This window comes from Anastrepha ludens, chromosome 6, assembly GCF_028408465.1.
Source record: "Anastrepha ludens isolate Willacy chromosome 6, idAnaLude1.1, whole genome shotgun sequence".
In the NCBI taxonomy this organism is placed as follows: Eukaryota; Metazoa; Arthropoda; class Insecta; order Diptera; family Tephritidae; genus Anastrepha; species Anastrepha ludens.
Genome location: NC_071502.1, coordinates 127,262,252 through 127,283,825, shown reverse-complemented (window position 1 = coordinate 127,283,825; position 21,574 = coordinate 127,262,252). Strand labels below are relative to the sequence as shown.

The 21,574-nt window shown below is 33.8% G+C and overlaps 1 protein-coding gene and 1 non-coding gene across 4 annotated transcripts in view; one reads left to right on the top strand and one right to left on the bottom strand.

The window, feature by feature from the left end:
* Nucleotides 1-21,574, top strand: part of LOC128868345 (neurogenic protein mastermind) — a 204,116-nt gene that overhangs the window by 14,723 nt on the left and 167,819 nt on the right. For 2 of the 3 annotated variants that reach the window (XM_054110331.1, XM_054110333.1), the window contains exon 2: nucleotides 10,759-10,784. The exons of the other annotated variant lie outside the window; for it this stretch is intronic. The gene's annotated coding sequence lies outside the window, so the exon portion shown is untranslated. The remainder of the gene's footprint in view (nucleotides 1-10,758; nucleotides 10,785-21,574) is intronic. 3 annotated transcript variants of the gene reach the window in all.
* On the bottom strand, nucleotides 21,059-21,131 carry Trnar-ccu (transfer RNA arginine (anticodon CCU)). Its single transcript has one exon. It is a non-coding gene; the product is annotated as a tRNA-Arg (tRNA).

The following is a 21,574-nucleotide window of genomic DNA, read 5'->3' as shown; positions in this document are numbered from 1 at the left end:
CAGTGCACTCGCGGTAACTCGAATAGCCGCTAAGTCGAACGACGTGCTAACTCGAACACATTTTTTCCCCTATTGACTTCTTTGTAACTCGAACAATAAAAAAGCGCTATAACTCGAACAAAAAAACAAATTTATTTGTACACACATTCTTTTCAAACATGTACATTTTGTACATAGATACATATGTAATAGTATATGTATATAAATTATATGTATATTAGTGAATTGTCCATATGAATATTTCGGCGTTAATATCCCGTTAGTTTTCTGGGAACAACATCTTGCATTGACCAAATTGCTTTAAATTTGTCATTTGTAGTGTATCAGTGCACGTGAGTAATGGATAGTAAAAGGTTGAAGTGTTTAACATTAAAAGAGAGGGCTGAAGTCCTTAACAAAATTAAACGTGGACGTAGTGTTACTTCTCTAGCGAAGGAATATGGGGTAGCCAAGTCCACCATAAGTCTTATAAAAAAGAAAGATAAGGCAATTTATGGCTTGCACTAACGCTACCGGCAACCATAAGCTTAAACTTCTCGTTATTGACAAAGCAAGAAATCCTCGTGTTTTCAAAAATTTTAACTGTCCGGTGGAGTACAAAAATTCCAAATCAGCCTGGATGACTTCGGCGATTTTCAAAGACTGGTTTCATAATTCGTTCGTGCCGCAGGTAAAATCCAGATTCATTAAAACAATTTTTTTAACCAAGTTAAATGACTTTAATATTTAGGTAAGAAAATATTTGAAAGATGGGGGACTACCTGAGAAGGCTCTTCTTCTAATTGATAATGCCCCATCACATCCCAACGAAATCGAATGGTTTAATTTTAACTATGTTTATGCCGCCGAATGTGACACCATTGATCCAGCCAATGGACCAAAATGTAATTCGTATAACGAAACTATACTACAGAAATTTTCTACTGGCTTCCATTTTCAACAATCGATCGAAAAATCGATATCGATGACTGTTTTTTTAACATAGCACACTCAATTGATAAGTCGAACAAATTCGATAAATCGAACAGCGCCTGTTTTAATTAGTTCGAGTTATCGCGAGTGCACTGTATATATATATATAATTACACTGCACAATACAAACTCTGGAAACTATGTAAACCTCCGATTTTAGATATACATATGTATTATGTGTTCGACAGTTTTATGTAAGAACAAAATGGACTTCATTGACTTAGGTTAAATTTTGATAATTGCTGTATTAAGAGACTTACAGTAGAATTTTTTGGCAACTATTTTTGGTGTTCATTTTAATCCGTTGTATCATACTTTGGACTTTAATAATTTATAACTCGATAAAAACATAATTAAATATAGTTTAAAACGCTATTCAAAATGGAAAAATCTATAAAAATTTTAAGCTTTGCTAATTTTACTTACTTTACTAATCCTTAAAGAATCTTTTTGTCTCATAGGTAAAAATATAGTGAATTATAATGAACATAATTTTTTATGAAAGATTTTTATCAGATAATTTCTATACTTTTTTATATATCCATTTAATAATTTGAAATAAAATAAAAGCTATTTATTTAAAAATAGTCAAATTGGATCAATTTTGTAATTTTACGCCCTCTAGCGAAGAGTTTTGAGCAAATTAAACATCAAAGTAAAGAGGTTCCAAATCCATTTAAGATTTATGCTTCCATAGACTTCTTTCTGTAGAATTGTCAGTAGAATACTTCGGTTCCCGAAACAAAGTCGGCTATACTTTTTAAGAACAAATTGACCCGCCCTAATGTGCGTAAGTGCGTGTTCGCAGTGCATCCTGGTGTGGTGCTTCGCACAGTGGGCGACCAGCAACGGCAACAGCAATGCACTTTTCTATCAGTGAAAACAAGTTCAGGCAAAAAAACCTATGCACTCTTACACACATACTATACATCCATGCATAATTGGGATTGCTGTAACGCTTGTGGTATACAAGGTATTTAACGATTTTCAACAAATGTAGTATTTTCTAAAGAAAAAAAGCAGCCGGGTGCAAATGGGCACATCCATGTGTATTTTGGACTTAATTTATTGCAAAATAAACCAAAAGTATTGATTGACTAGTTGAAATCTCTTCTGCAGTCGTAAAACTATGTGTGGTTCAAAAGAAGAGATCTAGATTCAGATAGTGTAGGAAGCAACGTAGGTGGAGGGTTAATTTTGTCTTTAAATTTGCATCCACTGAATTTGCTCTACAACTCGTTTTTACATGGACTACACTGGCAACTGTGTTTGTCTCTCGCCCTATTTGAATTCTCATTGCTTGGTTACATACACTTGCCAGAAAAAGTATCCGTACGCAAAGAAATGAAAGCAACACATTAAAAAGGAGTTAAGAAGTTGGGAAACTTGTTTTCAAGCAAGTTTTGTTAAACACACTTAAAATATTCAGGAGCTAAGGTCCTCTTGTTTCATTCAACACCAGTTGATTCGGTTCAAGAGTATACATATTAGCTGCTAAGCCCGTAAACCCTGGAGATAATATACATATTCACATCCGATCACTGTTTTCACTAAACCTATTTTGTATTGCCAAAAACCTGATTTGCATATTGTAGAAAAAAGTTGGGCCAAAAATATCTTACAATTGAAATACAAAACAAAAGGCGTGTTCAGTAATTCAAATTATCATTTCAAATTGCATAATAAATATGTAAAAACAAGAGGGCACTAAATGAACTGAAGCAGAGCAATATCCCTTCTGCTACATACTCAACATTCTACATTACACTAGTTTGGTCCTCGACCAAAAGGCGTTTTTTTAACTAATTTGAGGTCGCTGAAACCAAAAATGAATTTTTTTTTTTCAAAGAACGGTTTCCGAGATATTCCCCCAAAACCGCCTGCAATCTCGAAAACAGTGCGCGCCATTTCTTTGAAGTGCATACATTTCGAAAAGCACACATATAATATAAACTACATGGCAATATACAATTCGTGTCAATGGAACTCGTAGTTTTCGCAAAACAGCTGTTGAAAGATAAAAAAAGGCATTTTTGACGCTTTTTCTAAATTATCGAAGTTTATTAACTTTTTTCTGGAACAAAAATTTTCGACATGGATAGATAGGGTTTTTGAAAGACAATTTTGTCACCTACATTTTAAGCTAAGTTTGTCTGAATCGTAAATAAATTGTAGAAGTTATGACCCATAAAGTCAACACGTGTGATTTTTCAGCTTTTGACTTGGCTATGTTTGAGGACGAAAATGCGGTTTTACTCTCAAACTTCTTCTTTTATGTTGCACGAAGTTGCATCCAGCAGTAGTCGCTCATCATTCCTTGATCCCAAAAGCCCTTATAACGCTTTTCAATAGTAGCAATATCTTGATGAAATCGCTCGCCTTGTTCATCACTTTCAGTTCCCAAATTCGGAGGAAAAAAATCCAAATGACTGTGAAGTAGGTGCATTTTTAACGACATGCGAGCACCTGTTAACAAAAACAAAGTTTCCTATAATTTTCCAATCAATTTATATGATAAATATATTTTGGAGTATGTACGTTTTATAGTATTTCATCATAGTTTTAAAGTATTTCATCATTGTATGAATCAATTTGACGGTCGTTGTTGCTCCTGTTGTTTCCCAAGAATCCATGAACAACTTTTTGGAAAGCTTTCCAAACTTTAGCTTCCGAACTGTCAAGGCATTGTCCGTTAACAATTTCTTTAGCTGTAGACCGACGAATATACCCACTTTGATTTTCTCTGTTAACTATCTTGGGAACTTGGTTTTCAAGTATTTAAGGGCTGTGTTTTCCGGTTTTTTTGCCAAAGCTTTCACAAAATTCTTCATTAGCCCTATGTCGTCGTGCACAAATTTATACTTGCAGAAATATGGCGCCAATGGTCATACCTAGCTCTTATTTAACAGGAATTGGTAAAATGGGCAATTATTATTTATTTGTATGAAATAAATATTGTTTTTAATTATAGTGAGCCTAAGAACAGTTATTTTGCGTGACTCAATACGCCGGCTGGCATGATTTACTTTTGTTCGAAACCGTATTGTATACCTTCATCAAAAGGATATACGACAAACGATGAAATTGTCTTCATTCACATAATACGTTATAACTTCTACAATTTTTCGTCGATTCAGACAAATTTAGGCTTAAAATGTAGGTGACAAAATTGTCTTTCAGAAAACTTATCTTATGTCGATATAAAAAAATTTTTTGTTCCAGAAAAAAGATAATAAACTTTGATAATTTAGAAAAAAACGTCAAAAATGCCTTTTTTTTACTTTCAACCGCTGTTTTGCGAAAAATACGACTTCCATTGACACGAATTATATATTACCATGTAGGTTATATGTGTGCCTTTTGAAATTTATGCACTTCAAAGAACATGGGAAAGCTTGATAATAAGTACGTACGCCCTCGTTTTGATGAAGCACGGCCAGGGATAACAAAATTACACTAGACCAAAGTACGTCGCTCAACTCGTTATATGCATAGGGAACTACTCCATATCTATTTCCTCATGTGTAAATAGTAGGTGAGTAATATACCATATATACATTTGGTGCACTTACTTCCGATACACATATTACACATTTCGACACACACGACGGTTTTCGACGGTTTTACGACTTTGTTGGATTTGATGTAAGTTGGGTCGGGTGCCTGGTGAATGTAGCCACAGCGTTGAAGAATTAACAGCAAGGTTCTCATTCAGCAGACAAAAATTTTATAATATATTTTAATTCGAGCAAAATATTATAATGAATTAGAGTCATAACAAACTAAAAGTTAGCCACCCAATATCTGCTTAATAAAAGAGAAAAAAGAACGAGATTTGAGCAAAATCGATGGTCTAGAAATAAAAAAAAATCGAATTTTTGTTTTTTCAATATTTTGAAAGTATAGTATCTTAAGAATATACTGTGGAATTTTCAAGAGGAAACTTACAATATTATAGCTTCTACAGCCAATTCTCTACCTAGAGAGCGGTCCGCGCGCTCCTGTGCTTCAAACTTTAAACTCATTTATCTCGAAACAATTTTTTTCGGCCTGGTGTTGTGAAAAAAAAAACCGAATCGTACTAGAATCATATTATTATTTCAATTATTTCGTATTATAAAACTGAAAAAAAAAAACGATTTTTAGAGTGTCAAGTTCATAACCGCGCCATTTTGTCAATTTTTTTTATTCTAGTACGGGACATAGCTTTTTTTGGTTTGTGTGTTTCAGATAAGTAGAAGAGCTAAAATGGACAAAACCGTTCAGGTCCATTTTTTAGGGAGGGTCAACTTTAGCGCCATTTTTAAAATTATTAAAAGTTAAAAAAATATTTTTTTTTTGTATGTAAGGGAAGATAAATACAAAACCTTAAAAATGTAAATATCGTTTTTTTGTATTGTAAAAAAAAATTCTTGAAAATACCCTAAATGTTTGAGCTCTAGACCACCGAAAGAGTATGGCGCCTATGAAACAGTTAGAACAATGCTTTAAAGAAATAGGTGCACATCTCGAGCTGTACTGTTTTATAAAAACCTAAAAACATATGAGTTTTGCTCCTATGAAATAAAGTATATACAATGAACAGTACAAAAATCTATGTTCCATTGAAAAGTGGAAGAATGGTAGAAAATTCCACGTGTCTAAGACATCGAAAGTCTAATTAACCCTTTGCGGTCGCATGCCTACTCTCAGCCTCCACAGCAAGGAACCATACTAATTTTATACTGTATACGCCATAGCTGCTTCGAGCGTAGAAAAAGTAGGATATCACCATAATCGTTCTTAGGTACTATACTACTCAGAAAACTTCCATACGTACGTATGTATATAAAAATTTATAGGATAATTATGCTCTTCAAAATATGGTTAGTGAATATGCAGGACTGTAATTGGAAATTACCAATTCGTTGCCTTTGAATCCACGTTAAACTAATTTTCAGCAATACCAGCTGGTTATTATATTTGCATAGTATGTACTTACATCCAAAAAATATATATACATATAAGAGTGGAGTACATATACGAGTACACAAGCTCAATATGAGCTATGTTTCGTAATAAACTCAATACTATTCCATTGTGATCAAAAAACTGCACACATTCATTAATTTCTGATTTTGTTTACAACTGCAGACATTTTTTACATACATATGTACACACAGTAGGTCAAGAAAGTGTTCTTACAAGTTTGAAATTTTAGATTTTACGCTTGCTTTTGTAAATATCTTACTTTGATTATCAGTTTTTTTGTTAATCTATTATTTTATGTTAACTAGAATATTTAGAATAAAATGGCTAACAAAAAAGATAAAATTTTGAAAACAAAAGATGCCCGCATTTCAACGTTTCGCTAAAGTGTACAATATTTTTTATCAGGAAGGGTAAGATAAACACAGAAAATTAATTAAAAAAAGAAAAACGTAAATAATATATTATTTATTTTTATATATATTCTTTTGGTAGCCTATATATGTAGCTATTAACGAACGGGAGGATATTTGCCATTACCTCTTAGAAAAAACGTTTTCTATCATTTCATGCTTCATGTCCGGAGGTTCGAACCTGGGCACTTGCTTCTATAGTTATATTGAATTATGCATTCCATTAATTTCATCTTCCGTTAGTAATTATAATAAATAACAAATGAAGAAACTGAAAAAAGCTTTCAAGTTTTTTAGAAAAGAAAACGTAAAGAGGATGTGTTCTTCTTGTAAAAACACTTTATTGATAAACTGTATATACTATAAGTACAAGAACATGTTATATGTTTACATAGTTAATCTTAAAGAACAAACGCTGTAAATACTTGGCGATTTGCGATATAAGTTTTGCTCAACCAATTTTAGCTTTTTTTTTTGTTTCGTGTTATTTGTGGGTTTGCATTTAAGATTTGTTGTTTCTGCTTTCGTTGCTGCTGCTGATTGCATTTTTGATTAAAACAGCGTGGGAAACGACGTACAAACGACGATTGCTTTTATATTTTGCGCCCAATAATGAAAACAGTAAAATATATATTAATAAAAATGGTTTTATTGTTTCTTAAAATATTATCCTTGGAAGTCAATCCACGAGCTGTTTAAAGACGTCAGCAGTTGCGACATGACCAGATTTTTCGAAAAAACAGCCGACCATTTGCTTTCAGATGCTTTTTCCGCGAACAACTTTTATTGAATTAAGCTCATCTTCTATGGGACATCCATGGACATCTATGGGACATCCATATGTCGACTGTGGTTTGATCCAATCCATAGATCCAAGATTCGCTACCTGTTACAATGTCATAGACGTGATTTGAACCACCGCGGCTAAATTTCTTCAACATTTCTTTACACTAATCGACACGTGATATACAACGAGCCGCCGTATCCGAATGGGCTGTTGCGTGACTACCATTCGGGAAAGCTCAGGTACGAAATACCTATTGATAGAACAAGTTTTTTCAAATAGCGGTCACTCCTCGACAGACAATGACAAATTTCTCACTTGTTTTATTGTAAATATTTATACTGATAGAACCTAAGCAGTGTTAATGCTAATTTCTTATAATATTATCTACATCTACAGTGAGACGTTTGTAGAACCGTACATTTATCCTATAGATCATTAATTGAAATCGAATAGTGAATTATATGTATGTATATGTATAAGAAAGATAACTTAAAAATCCATCGCTTGCTTTAATACCTACAGCTTAAATTTCCCATCAATTACGGGTATTGAAGTTTTCCTTTAAACATTTAGAAATGAAATTTTTGCCCCAAAATCGGTTTAGCCTTTTTGTGTCATTTATTTTCGCTTCATTGTAATTCACCCTTGTTCTCGAATGGCGTCATTCTCCATTTTACTTAGCGCTTTAGTTTGCAGCCCCTCGCTTTGTTGTGCTGTTGCCTCTCGATTTATTTGGTGCATTTTCAAACTCCAATATTTTAAATGATTTTGCCATTTTGAAATTTTATGCACTGTACGAAATTTTACTTCTTGAATGCACTAATTGAAGCCGAGGTACTTAAAAGCATATTTTATACTTAACGAAGTTTGAATATTCAAAACCTAGTTCGAACATTTTTTTGTTTTGATTAAATGGTTTTACGGCGTAAACTGTATTTCAATATATTATACATACTGACATATTTTTGCATTGTACTAGTAAGATTTCGAGGGAACTTCAGATAATAAATAAATATTGAGTTGCAGTTCGGGATTAATTTTGTTTTACTTTCTTAAGAAGTTCAGGCAAGTATAAATTAGCCTGCGAATAACTTTATGGTTGTTATTGCTTTTGTCCGAAGCATCCCTGTAATCAGATGATCCAATTAAACAGAGTCGGTGGTGTGATCTGTAGTGATGATGAAGCCAGTGACGGTGTAGCTGACATTGTTGTTGTGTGATGTGTCACTACAACGACGTGTCAGATGCGCTACAACTTTTGCTGTTGCTATTTTCTCACAGGTCGTTGCACTGCCCTGATACATACACAGACACACTCCTCGGCCGAATACACTCACATTCCTGAACGTAGGCGACTGCTGCTGTAGTGTGTATGCTTGTGTGTCCTGTACAAGCACAGAATGTAGATAAAATACTGCATTAACTGGCGTTGCCATATACATACAGCTTTCGAATGATACTTAGACCCAACCTCTTGGTTCATTTCATAAAAGTTATTCTAATTCGTTTACTCATAGCTCACAGGCAACGTTTTGGCTTGAAAAGTTAAGAGAATTCAGAGGGGTTCCAATGTATTCAAATTTTCCGTTTTCTAATTATTATTAACCTAAACCGCTTTTCGACGTGTGTTTTTTAGTTGAATATTTAAGAGGAATTATTTTGAGTGGCAGCATTAGTATTATATACATACATATATATATGTATAAAATTACTTATATACATACATATATGTACATGAATACAAAGACATATTGTCAGTCTCTGCTATCGACTGCGAATACTACTCGGGTGCTCTGACTGCAGTTACAGTCATTGTGGTTGCATGCAACTCGGCTATTACCACAGTTTATCATAGGTATTGTTGCTGCTGCCTCTGTTACTGTATTTTCATTGCAAATGTAGGCAGCTGTTGCGCTTCTAGCTGCTTTAATTTGTAAGTTTTTTACTTTCCTGGGGAGGAAAAAAAGATGCTTTAACGAAAATTATAATGATTAATAAATATGTATGCATGTATGTATGTTTGTAGATATATAAATATGTATGTATATTGAAAAATCGATGTTGATATTGCTAAAAATGAAACAGCCACAACCATCCATGTATGAACTTTGCAAAGAAAATATAAGTAAAGGAGATCAATACATACATATGCATGTACATATGTGTATTGTATAAAAGATAATAATTCTGTCACTAGGCTTGAATTTCTGCGGCAGAGGCGTTTTCCAATAGAAGTGTACGCGCTAATTATGTACATATGTACATATTTATTTATTTCATCAGCGATTTGATGTCTTCAATGTATGTAGGCAGAGTAATAGTTTTCAAAACACAAAGGCAAGTGTTTGTAAGGTTTTAAAATCATGTTTTAAAAAAATCGCTTTATATTCGCTCGGATTTTCGCGTGCTTGATAAATTGAATGTGAATGATAAATTGAAAACTTTGAAGCCATTTTTCTCGACATCTTGGTTTCTTGAGGCATGACACTATTAAAGTAAAAAATTATATGTGTTTGCAGTATATTTTTAAATTTTAGATTCAAGTATGAACTAAGAAGTTTTAAGGGGGTCTTCTGGTCTCCAGCGAAAAAAAAATCGATTTTTTTTTTTTGCATAATTTTGTTGTATGTGTATGCGAGAATACGCCACAGAAAGGATTTTTTGAAAATCGCATTTTTTCACATTTTTCTGGGCACCGAAGTGTACCCTCCTCCGGCCGTTTTCATCATAAACTTTATCTTTAAACGCGTTTCCCCGAAAATCGTGTTTTTTAAGCATTTTGGTCACACTTTTCATAGTAGTTATACTCCGATTTCAATGGTTTTGGTCTTAAAAGGTTCGGAAAACTTACCGCTAAGTTTCCCCGTGTACGATTTTTGAAATTCTTTTTCATTCCATTTTTATAACCTTTTAAAGTTCAAAAAATGAGCAAAAAAAAATTTTTTTGCAAATTGTTGCATAACTTTTGAAAAAAATTAAAAAAAAAAAATCTGTCACGAGAAAACTTAACCAGGGCAACTCTGAAGACAACGCATATCTAATTTTTGCTTTCTGATTACCCAGGTGGAAAAACCGTGACCAAAATGGAGACCTGTTTCGTTTGGAGGTGGACGTCTTCAGCGCCATTTCAAGGTCGCGGGTGTTAATTTTTTTCAAAGTCAAAACCATTTTTTAAAAGCCAAGACATGTACCTTTAAAATAAAAAAAAAAATTTTTAAAAATATTCACAGGATTTGTCACAATCAATCCCCAAAAAAACCCTTCATTTCAGGGCCTCGAGACCAGAAGACCCCCTTAAAGCACATGCAAACAGTTGTAAAATTCGACATTGTTTGAAACTTAACTTAAAAAATAAAAAAATTGCTCACAAAAAATTATGTTATTTGTATATGAGGCATTATTTCAATGCGCCATTTAATGAAAGAGAAAAGTAAAGATGTAAAATGTTCATGATCTAAATGTGGCATTCATCATAGACTGGAATATCTTAATTAAAACCTCCTTATTTAGTCTCATACGATTGTCTATATAAATAACGCCAATCTATTTTAAATCTAAAAAAATCCTCTTATCAGTTTGAAAAATTTTTGCATTGAATTTTTTTTTCGTTTTTTGCAGATAACGTTACGGCATACATATTTAAGGTAGGTACAACATGTACATACAATACATATGTACATACATATTTGTTTATCACGTTTCATATTATTTAGCATTTCCGGCTATCTTTATTTCATTCTTAGTTTTGCCCGTATTCTGTGTAATGCTTGGCCTAAATATGATTCCGGGGGTTTTATACATTTTTCTTATGAATAGGTGTATTCACATGCACACATATATATGTTCGTGTGAATTGTGCTATATCTGAAATTTAATAAAAAAATAATTTCATCCACTTAAACATTCATACTTACAGATGTATATATACATATGTATATGTACCTACATACCACTTACATATTTTATTATCTTATCTGAAATTTCCAAATAATGTGCAAGTTTCTCTTAAATTAACTTCATCTTAAGTCTAGGTGGAGTATATAGCACAAAAGTGAAGTTGTGTTTATAAATTTGTTACTATTTGTAACGCCAGAAACCCATGTAAAATAAAACGTTGGCTGGTCCTTAGGTCACTTGTCCAAGAAGTGATTTGTGTACGATTTGTGCTAAAACTGGCGGTTTGTAGGTGACAAAACTTAATATATACATACAGTATGCAAAGTTCGTATTAGTACACCCTCTTACAAATAAAAATACCACGTATATTTTCAAATTTACTTTGAAGCAATTGATTTCAATCGTAGTGCGGTATTCTCTACATATTTAGGTATAACTCCGAAAGTATTGCTTAGATCTACTTCAAATTTCGTGCGTATACTTTTGAATATATGTACATTACAAAAATGCAATAAAAAAAATCGATTTTTTTGAAAGTCATAACTGCGTATAACCCCTTAAAATCGAAACTCATATGTTGTGTATTTATGTGTTTGTATGTGTGCATGCAACTTCCCCGCATGGAAAACTGAAGAAGCGCAACAAACAAGTTCACTAGTCGAGCAACGAGTAGCGATATCTGTCTTCAGAGTGAGGCAGAGTCATAGCCAAAAAGTAGACGCTAACATTTGGGCCCTTATTATGAGCAACATTCGATCTTCGACTGTAGTCGAAAGTGCTGATCGAACGAATTTTCATTTGGTATTATGGTGCTCATTCGTTGAAGAATAGGACTATTGTGAATTTCGATCGCTCGACGCATTTACAATAGATAATTTTTTCTCAGCTGATACAGCAAATAAAAATAAAAGAGAAACCGATTGTGTTGAAATTCTTTGCTAACAACATTTTTAAAAGTTAAAAAAAGTATTTTTTGTGGAAAATGAGTACAACGGAGTTGTGGTTCGACGATTCATCGGACGATGAAAGATTAGTGGAACTAGCTAGAAGTAGAAAACAGTTGAGGGGCGCATCCAACCCCCTAGAAATTGCTTCCACTGAGTAAGTTTAGAATTTTCAAAATGTGTTGGCGTACTTAATATTACAGAAGTATTTCCTTACAGATTTTTAAAGAACTTTAGATTATCTAAAGAGGCGTTTATGAACCTACTGTCCAGTACAGCAAACCAGTTGCAGCAGTGCACCCGAGCCAAATCCATTCCAAATATTTTAAAGAGACCCTCAACGATGATGCTGAAGATATTGAAGTGGAGTCAAATAACGGAGAAGCAGAAAACATAAGAAATGAAATTCTTAGAATATTATAGAAAAATCTAAAGAGTATTAAATAAAGACCTTTACGCTACAGTTTCTGTTTTATTTTTGTTTTAAATTTTCTTTATTCAATTATTCGTCATTCGAAAAAAATATGTATTTCAGTTCCTCTACGTATTTCAGCCCATACCTGCCAAGGGAAAATAAAAATGTATTTCTATAAACATCACAAAAAAAAAACCGTTATTAACCTTAATCCATTTTGCTGCCGTTCCAACTGGTGGTCCCAAGCAATTCAGCTCCGTTGTAAATTCCTTCAATTTTGTTTGCTGCTTGAACTTTGGTGCAAATCCCTTTTGCGAATTGTCGATTCTCTTCCATTAATGCAACTAGCCTTTCTAATTGCTGTTTGGTACTCACGACTTTCAACCTGCATAAAATTAACAAAATTAGTATATATTTATTATTTGGTTACTATAAAACAATAAATAATCGCAATCAACTTACATTTTAACAAGTTTTCCCACAATACGCTACACAATCGAAAGCAAAATTGCATTCGACTCTAAATTCGGTATACAACGAAAATTTGGACAGCGTTGCACCGCTCATAATACAAAATTGACATTCGATTTTCGATCTTCGACAACCAACGAATATCGAAGATCGAATCCAACTCATAATAGGGGCCATAGAGAAAATTTAGCGGCAGTATAGCACAAAGCAAACGATAATCACTAGCGCTTAAGGGGTTATATGCAGTTATGAAGCAAATAAAAGACGGGTTGTCAAGAATTTATCCTGAAGAAACTTCAGAATATTTTAATTTGAAAATTTTTGGCGGTTATAAAAGCATCCTTCAAGAACGTAACAAAATTTTTTATTTATGAAAATGTTGATTATAGAGCGCGCTGCAGGCGATTTCTGGAACCTCCTTTAAAAAAAGACGATTTACGGTGTACATCGTAGCTCAGAATTGGATTATCTGAAATCAAAAAACCAAACAGATTATCTAGTAATTAATCGTTCGGCTAATCAAAATAGTGAATTTTCACAAAATGGCAGCTTTTAAAAGAAATGATTTCGATTTTTACGTTAAAATTTGGCCGTAAATTGATTATAAAATGGAAAATAAGTATCAGATTTACAAAAGGAACGATTAATTACTAGAAAATGTATCTTTAAAGATTGAGTTAAAACGGTTGACCGATCAAACAAGCCGTTTTCGAGATATCGTGCACACCGACTTGAAAAATGCCGTTTTGAAAAAAACACGTTTAAAGTTTCAATACCTACCTTAAAACGTGCCGAGGCATCTCTACATATTTAGGTATAACTCCGAAAGTATTGCTTAGATCTACTTCAAATTTCGTGCGTATACTTTTGAATATATGTACATTACAAAAATGCAATAAAAAAAATCGATTTTTTTGAAAGTCATAACTGCGTATAACCCCTTAAAATCGAAACTCATATGTTGTGTATTTACAGTGGCTCACAGCTTATTTCGTGTGGCTGTATGTTAAACTAAAGAATTGTAAAATTATTTTCATTTGATTTATTTAAAAAAAAATTTAAATGCACAATCAAAGATAAATTATTTCTAATTACAAACATGTATAAATGCATTCAAATTTTTTCTGCTTTAGTAGAATATTTACAACAAAAACAGAATACTAGGTAAATTGACGTCACAGCTTATTTCGTGTGTTCACTTTTACCGTTATCGGCGCCAGTAAACCGGTTAGCAATTATAAGAAATTTGTTTTGCATAGTATATTAGATTATATCCTTATTTAGTTTACACATTGAAAGTAGTCGGTTGTCCAGCTTAATTTAAAAATACCGTGATGGGTCGTCGTACGTCGATTGAAAGGCGCGAAATAGTGATTACGCTTTACAAAAATGGAAAGTCGAAGATAAAAATTGCTCAAATTGTAAATTTAAGTACTTCCACAGTACAGTACATTATTCAACGCTTTTCTCGTGAAAAAAGAGTGGTTGACAAAGGCCGCCAAGCTCCAAACAAAATTTTTACAGAAGCTGATGAAAGGTGGATATTAAGAAAAATTAAAAAAGACCCACGAATTAGTGCGCCAGCTTTGACAAAAGAGGTTGAAAAAGTACTTGGTAAGTCATGTAATCCTGAAACAATAAGAAGAATTCTGCGCAAAGCTGATTTCCATGGTCGTACAGCTCGAAACAAACCGTTTGTTAATGAGCGTAACAGAAGATTAAGGGTGGAGTTTGCCGAAAACCATGTTAATAAAGACCAAACATTTTGGAATAACGTTATTTTCGCCGACGAAAGCAAATTCAACCTCTTTGGTTCCGATGGAAAGTCTTTCGTTTGGCGTAAGCCCAACGCGGAGCTGGACCCGAAGAATCTGCGTGGTACAGTAAAACACGGTGGGGGCCATGTAATGGTTTGGGGCTGCATGTCAACAGCTGGTGTCGGAAACTTGGTTTTTATCGACGAAATTATGGATGAAACAGTTTATTTGAATTTATTAAAAAATAATTTACTACAAAGTGCTGAAAAATTAGGCATTCGGGACAGGTTCAGGTTCTATCAGGGCAATGATCCGAAGCATAAGTCGGAATTAGTGCAACGGTGGCTTATATGGAATTGCCCTCATGTGGTAAAAACGCCAGCACAATCACCTGTTCTCATTGTAATTGAGAATTTATGGAATATTCTGGATCAAAAAATTAGAAAACATAACATGAGCAACAAACAAGATCTAAAAACAGCATTGCAAGTGGAGTGGGAGAAAATATCTCCTGAATACACTGGAAAACTTGTTAGCTCAATGCAATCCCGGTTAAAAGCTGTATTAAAACAAAAAGGCTACCTCTACAAAATATTAGAGTAGTAAAAACTTAATAAATTTAAAAAAAAAAATCATGTTTTTTCTAGTTTGGTTAAGCACACGAAATAAGGTGTGACGTGGATTTACTTATAATTTTGATTTTGCTGTAAATATATTACTTAAGAAGAAATAATTTAAGTTTATTTATGTATGTTTGTAACAAGAAATAATTTATCTTTGAATGTACGTTTAAGTTTTTTTTCTAAATAAAGTTTGTACAAAAATATTAAACTTTTTTATTTTGATAAACGGGCACACGAAATAAGCTGTGAGCCACTGTATGTGTTTGTATGTGTGCATGCAACTTCCCCGCATGGAAAACTGAAGAAGCGCAACAAACAAGTTCACTAGTCGAGCAACAAGTAGCGATATCTGTCTTCAGAGTGAGGCAGAGTCATAGCCAAAAAGTAGACGCTAACATTTAGGCCCTTATTATGAGCAACATTCGATCTTCGACTGTAGTCGAAAGTGCTGATCGAACGAATTTTCATTTGGTATTATGGTGCTCATTCGTTGAAGAATAGGACTATTGTGAATTTCGATCGCTCGACGCATTTACAATAGATAATTTTTTCTCAGCTGATACAGCAAATAAAAATAAAAGAGAAACCGATTGTGTTGAAATTCTTTGCTAACAACATTTTTAAAAGTTAAAAAAAGTATTTTTTGTGGAAAATGAGTACAACGGAGTTGTGGTTCGACGATTCATCGGACGATGAAAGATTAGTGGAACTAGCTAGAAGTAGAAAACAGTTGAGGGGCGCATCCAACCCCCTAGAAATTGCTTCCACTGAGTAAGTTTAGAATTTTCAAAATGTGTTGGCGTACTTAATATTACAGAAGTATTTCCTTACAGATTTTTAAAGAACTTTAGATTATCTAAAGAGGCGTTTATGAACCTACTGTCCAGTACAGCAAACCAGTTGCAGCAGTGCACCCGAGCCAAATCCATTCCAAATATTTTAAAGAGACCCTCAACGATGATGCTGAAGATATTGAAGTGGAGTCAAATAACGGAGAAGCAGAAAACATAAGAAATGAAATTCTTAGAATATTATAGAAAAATCTAAAGAGTATTAAATAAAGACCTTTACGCTACAGTTTCTGTTTTATTTTTGTTTTAAATTTTCTTTATTCAATTATTCGTCATTCGAAAAAAATATGTATTTCAGTTCCTCTACGTATTTCAGCCCATACCTGCCAAGGGAAAATAAAAATGTATTTCTATAAACATCACAAAAAAAAAACCGTTATTAACCTTAATCCATTTTGCTGCCGTTCCAACTGGTGGTCCCAAGCAATTCAGCTCCGTTGTAAATTCCTTCAATTTTTTTGCTGCTTGAACTTTGGTGCAAATCCCTTTTGCGAATTGTCGATTCTCTTCCATTAATGCAACTAGCCTTTCTAATTGCTGTTTGGTACTCACGACTTTCAACCTGCATAAAATTAACAAAATTAGTATATATTTATTATTTGGTTACTATAAAACAATAAATAATCGCAATCAACTTACATTTTAACAAGTTTTCCCACAATACGCTACACAATCGAAAGCAAAATTGCATTCGACTCTAAATTCGGTATACAACGAAAATTTGGACAGCGTTGCACCGCTCATAATACCAAATTGACATTCGATTTTCGACAACCAACGAATATCGAAGATCGAATCCAACTCATAATAGGGGCCTTAGGGTGCGTGCATGTCAGAGATGTGATAAGCGATAAGAGCGTCGATAAGAGCAGCGACAAAAGCATAGCGTCGAGCTTTAGTTTTGTGTGGTGTATAAAACAGAGCTGCGATAAGAGCGTTAGTTGCATTTGCAATTTAAGTTTTGAAAAGTGAAGAGCTATAATATTTATAATAATGAGTGATTCAGAGGAAGAAAATATGTTGTTGTTGACGCCTACTGCTGCATATTATCACCTACATAATACTGTAAGGGAAAAACGTCAGTTTTCGGCGCATCCTCTAAACCAAGCAAGACTAGATCTCGGAGAATTTCACCATCTCTATAATAGTTTGAGACAGGATCCAAAAAAGCTTTTCGAATATATGAGAATGACAAGCGATACATTCGATTATATTCTGTCTCAAACTTCGGATCGACTGCAGCATAATTGGCAAAACTGCCACAACAGACCAATCTTGCAAGAGGAGCGATTGATGCTTACAATAAGGTACATACGTACGAATAATTTTATTGGAGAAAAATTAACATATTCATTGGTAAATAACAAAAAAAAAAATGAAATATTTTAAACATTTAGAATATTGTGAATCTAAATCGGATATTCATTGTTTTGTGCATTGTCATCACATCTAGCCGTGGTGTTTTCAGTGTTACATTCAATATAAATAGGTATTGATTTATTAACCAGTTCATGTATCAGCTGCAATACTTTGCCACAATTTATCCAAAATGAACCTGTTGTGGTGATTTGGATCTTTTTGATCCCAAATTGCAGGTTTTAAAAATACTGCACTTATAAAATCTTGTGTGTCCATCGTCGATAATAGCGAAGAAATTACTAGCCTACAATTTCTACGCTCTTATCGATGATAGCGAGCGAAGAGTGAGTTAGCGCGCTGCTCCGACATGCACACTTCTATTAAAATACATGCATTAATTTTCTACGCTTCGCTCTTATCGACGCTCTTATCGCTTATCGCATCTCTGACATGCACGCACCCTAAGTCTTCATTGTAGCAGCGTAGTGTGACTCCGGATTCTGATTCAATAAGAGCCGGGCTGGTAGATGATGCGTTCCTCTCGGCTATTGCAATAGCGGCGGTAGTTCGAGCTAGGTTTAATTTCATATTGATATAATTTATCAAATTTAACACTAATTGAGAATTATGGTAAAAGAGATGCAGAGTGTACTTTCGAATGTGATACATTCATATGTACATAAATTCACCGTTAGTGCGGTTTTTGTGCTTTTCCCGGCAGGGTATTGATCTATCTATGTATTTATATGTGTACATACATATATCGGGCGTTTTGACGGGATAACGTCTTATAATTCGATTTAGCCGACGTTTGTAGACATAATTCTAGTACAATTTTTGTTAGGTATTATTAACTATGCATTCTTATAATCGAAAAAAACGTGAGTCCATAAACGCTTTGTCCTCTTATTATATATGTATATACATATATAATTAGCGCTTACCATTTCTGGGTGTTTGGCCGAGCTCCTCCTCCTACATATGTGTGGCGTGCGTCTTGATGTTGTTCCACAAGGGACATACAGTTTCAAGCCGACTCCGAACGGCAAATATTTTTTAGAAAAAACCAGATTAGAAAAAACTTTTTCTTCATTCTTCGAACCTAGGATCTCTTTGAATACCGAATGGCAGTCACGCACCAACCCATTCGGCTGCGGCGGCCTACGGCCCTCTTATTAATTATTATAAAATGTAATATCGAATTTCGAATGCGTATTGCTGCCATAATTTTTTGAAACCTCAATAAACGTCGTTTAAGGATTTTCTCCAACTGTTTATTACTAGTAGCCAATTGCGCAATTAAATTAGCTATTCCTTCTTTTTCTAAATTAGCTATCGTTAATAATAATTAAACAAACCAAAAGCACAGAAATATTCCACCAAAATAATTTCTATGAAGGAAAATCTTTCACAACAGTATTGACAGTTGATAATCGGCCGTATTTTACATATAGATAGATTAATTTTGTGGATTTATTGATAATTAATGCATATGTGAACGTACTTTAAGCCTGTTCGATATTTAGTTCGCTGCACATAAGTTTTTCGCCCTTATAACAGGTCAAACCCAAATACCCAAATACTTACATACAATTTTATTGCATTCTTGTCGTTCTTATCCCGCAAATTCATTTAATTGATTTACTAATAACAAAAATAAAAGAATTACAAAAAAATAGCGCAAATAATTACAATCAATACTTGTATTAGGCTAATATTTTTGTTTATTTAAGAATTAACAATAAAACTATAACATACGGCAATAATGATGCCCAATTATAATATATTTAGTTTGTGATACATTTCAGTTTATAAATATTTGCATCGTCGCACTTAATAATGCCTGTTGAGTAAGGCCATGATGATCATGGAAATATGTACATACATATAGTATACTTATATACCAAAATGTTCAGAATGACAGGAGGAACAGGAACCGATTTAGCCGTCCATATGTCCGTTCCCGGTTGCACGATAACTCAAGCAAAAATTAATATGTTTCAAAGAAGTTTGGAACACGGTGGGTTGGTATTGAAATTGGGTCCATCTCCCAATATAACGTTATTTCCAAATGCGAAATAAAACGTGATATCTCTGTGTAAAAATAGCAAATGATGGACCCAAGAAAATAATTACCTTTATTAACTGTATGTGCTTTGCTACTTTTACGGCTGCAATATCATCCGTGAATCCTATTACTTTGGTTCGTCGTGGCTTACCTAACCTTCGGACGCCGTCATACATCAGGTGGGCCTAATGATGGGTCCTTGAAGTACGCCTACTGACACGTTGTACTCGTTGACACACGAACTCATCGTATGTCGCTTACTTCCTATTGAATCGTATCGAATTACATTATACATATATTCTGATGTTTGCAGAAATGGAGCTGTTAAAATTGTGTATACAAATTCCGGACAAGTAATTTGTGGTGTTTTCGCACTTTTCGTTTTTTGGTAGCTCCCGGTAAGCAGTGTCCGAGAAATGAGTATCTTCGTATATTTTTCCTTAAAACTTTCTAAATTATTTGTTTTAATAGCCGTTTTTAAAGATTTTCTCGTTAATCTGAAATTATCAACATTGTCAGCGAATTCAGGCCTATGCTAAGGCATTTTTTTCTCAGTAGACTGATACTTTCATTTCACCAATAACACGGAGAGATGTTTAACTAATATTGGCCTGGTCATAGATGCATCACAGAATTCTCTTAGGCCTTCTAGGAGTTTCGACATATTCTCCACGGAACCAACTGTGGATTGAAATTGCTTAATCATTGATTTCAGTATTTCACTGTCGGATTTCTTGGCATTTGTCATATTTGTTTGAGCGTAACTGTGGGTCTCTCAAAAACATGCATTACCTCACTCACTCTTCATTTGATCTTTCGATCACGCTCCTCTTGGAAAATACATATGTACATATGCTGGAAAGCAGTATAATATAAGACACTGTACAGTCAATCGAATGCACTTAACTTTTCGCCTTTTTCCAAAGTTCGATTTTCTTCTCCTTTGCTATTTTTCTTCACTTTCCTTATTTTACATTTTATAAATACTTAATTTGCTCACTTTTATTGGAACTTTCTTGGACATGCTTTAATAGCTTTTGTGTTGAATGCAAAAAAGCAGAATGTGTAAGTACCAGCTCGAATATTTTAAAATGTACTGAAGCAATTAGCGGAATTTTAACCCTGTTCTGAATTTTTGCGCTTTTTTAATATGCACACATATTTAAAAATATGTACATACATACATATGTGCAAATGTGAGTGAAAATGTGTGCAAGTACGTATGTAAATGTTAATTTACATAAATAAGCGCATAGATATGCGAGTATAGTGTACACAGTACATACACGAGGATGGGGATATAAAACAACTTACTTGGTCACCATCTGCAATTAAATAATAGTCATACCCAGCATTACTTCTTCTGAAAAAAAAACAAAAATCCACTACACGAAATGTAGAAGCTTCCATCTACCTTTGTATAATTTCCATCGGAATTTTTTTTTATTTACTTTTTTATTCGCAATCTTTTACATTAAAAGTATTTTAATATTATAATAAAAACTCCAATTGAAGAAAAAAATCAAATTACTGTACCCCAGATGGGACTCGAACCCACAATCCCCGGCTTAGGAGGCCGATGCCTTATCCATTAGGCCACTGGGGCTTGTTTTCAAATGTTCACAAAGTGTGCAGTTAAACAAGCAAACAACAAATTCACCAATAACAACAGGGAATTTGTATGGCTTGCATAACATCATTTGTGTTGGAAAACGAAACCAACAACTTCAACAGGAACAGAGGCAACGTGGTCGAATAACGTTAATAATGACGCTCGGTTAACATTACTACGATGTTTATTATGAACAGAAGGGCGAACAAATTGAATGTTGAAGGATTGCTGAGTTGATTTTATGCTTTGTCGCTCGGAGATGCTAAGCGCATGTGTGGGAGATACTCAACTGGATGGATGTGAAAATAAGAAGTAGCGCAAACAAGAGAATAGTAGTTAAGTAGTCAGCACGCACAAAAAGGCCAGGTAGTCAGGCAATGACATAAGCAGAGTAAGTAAGATAGAGACAGGATATTCGCGCCTTGTGCAACGAACAC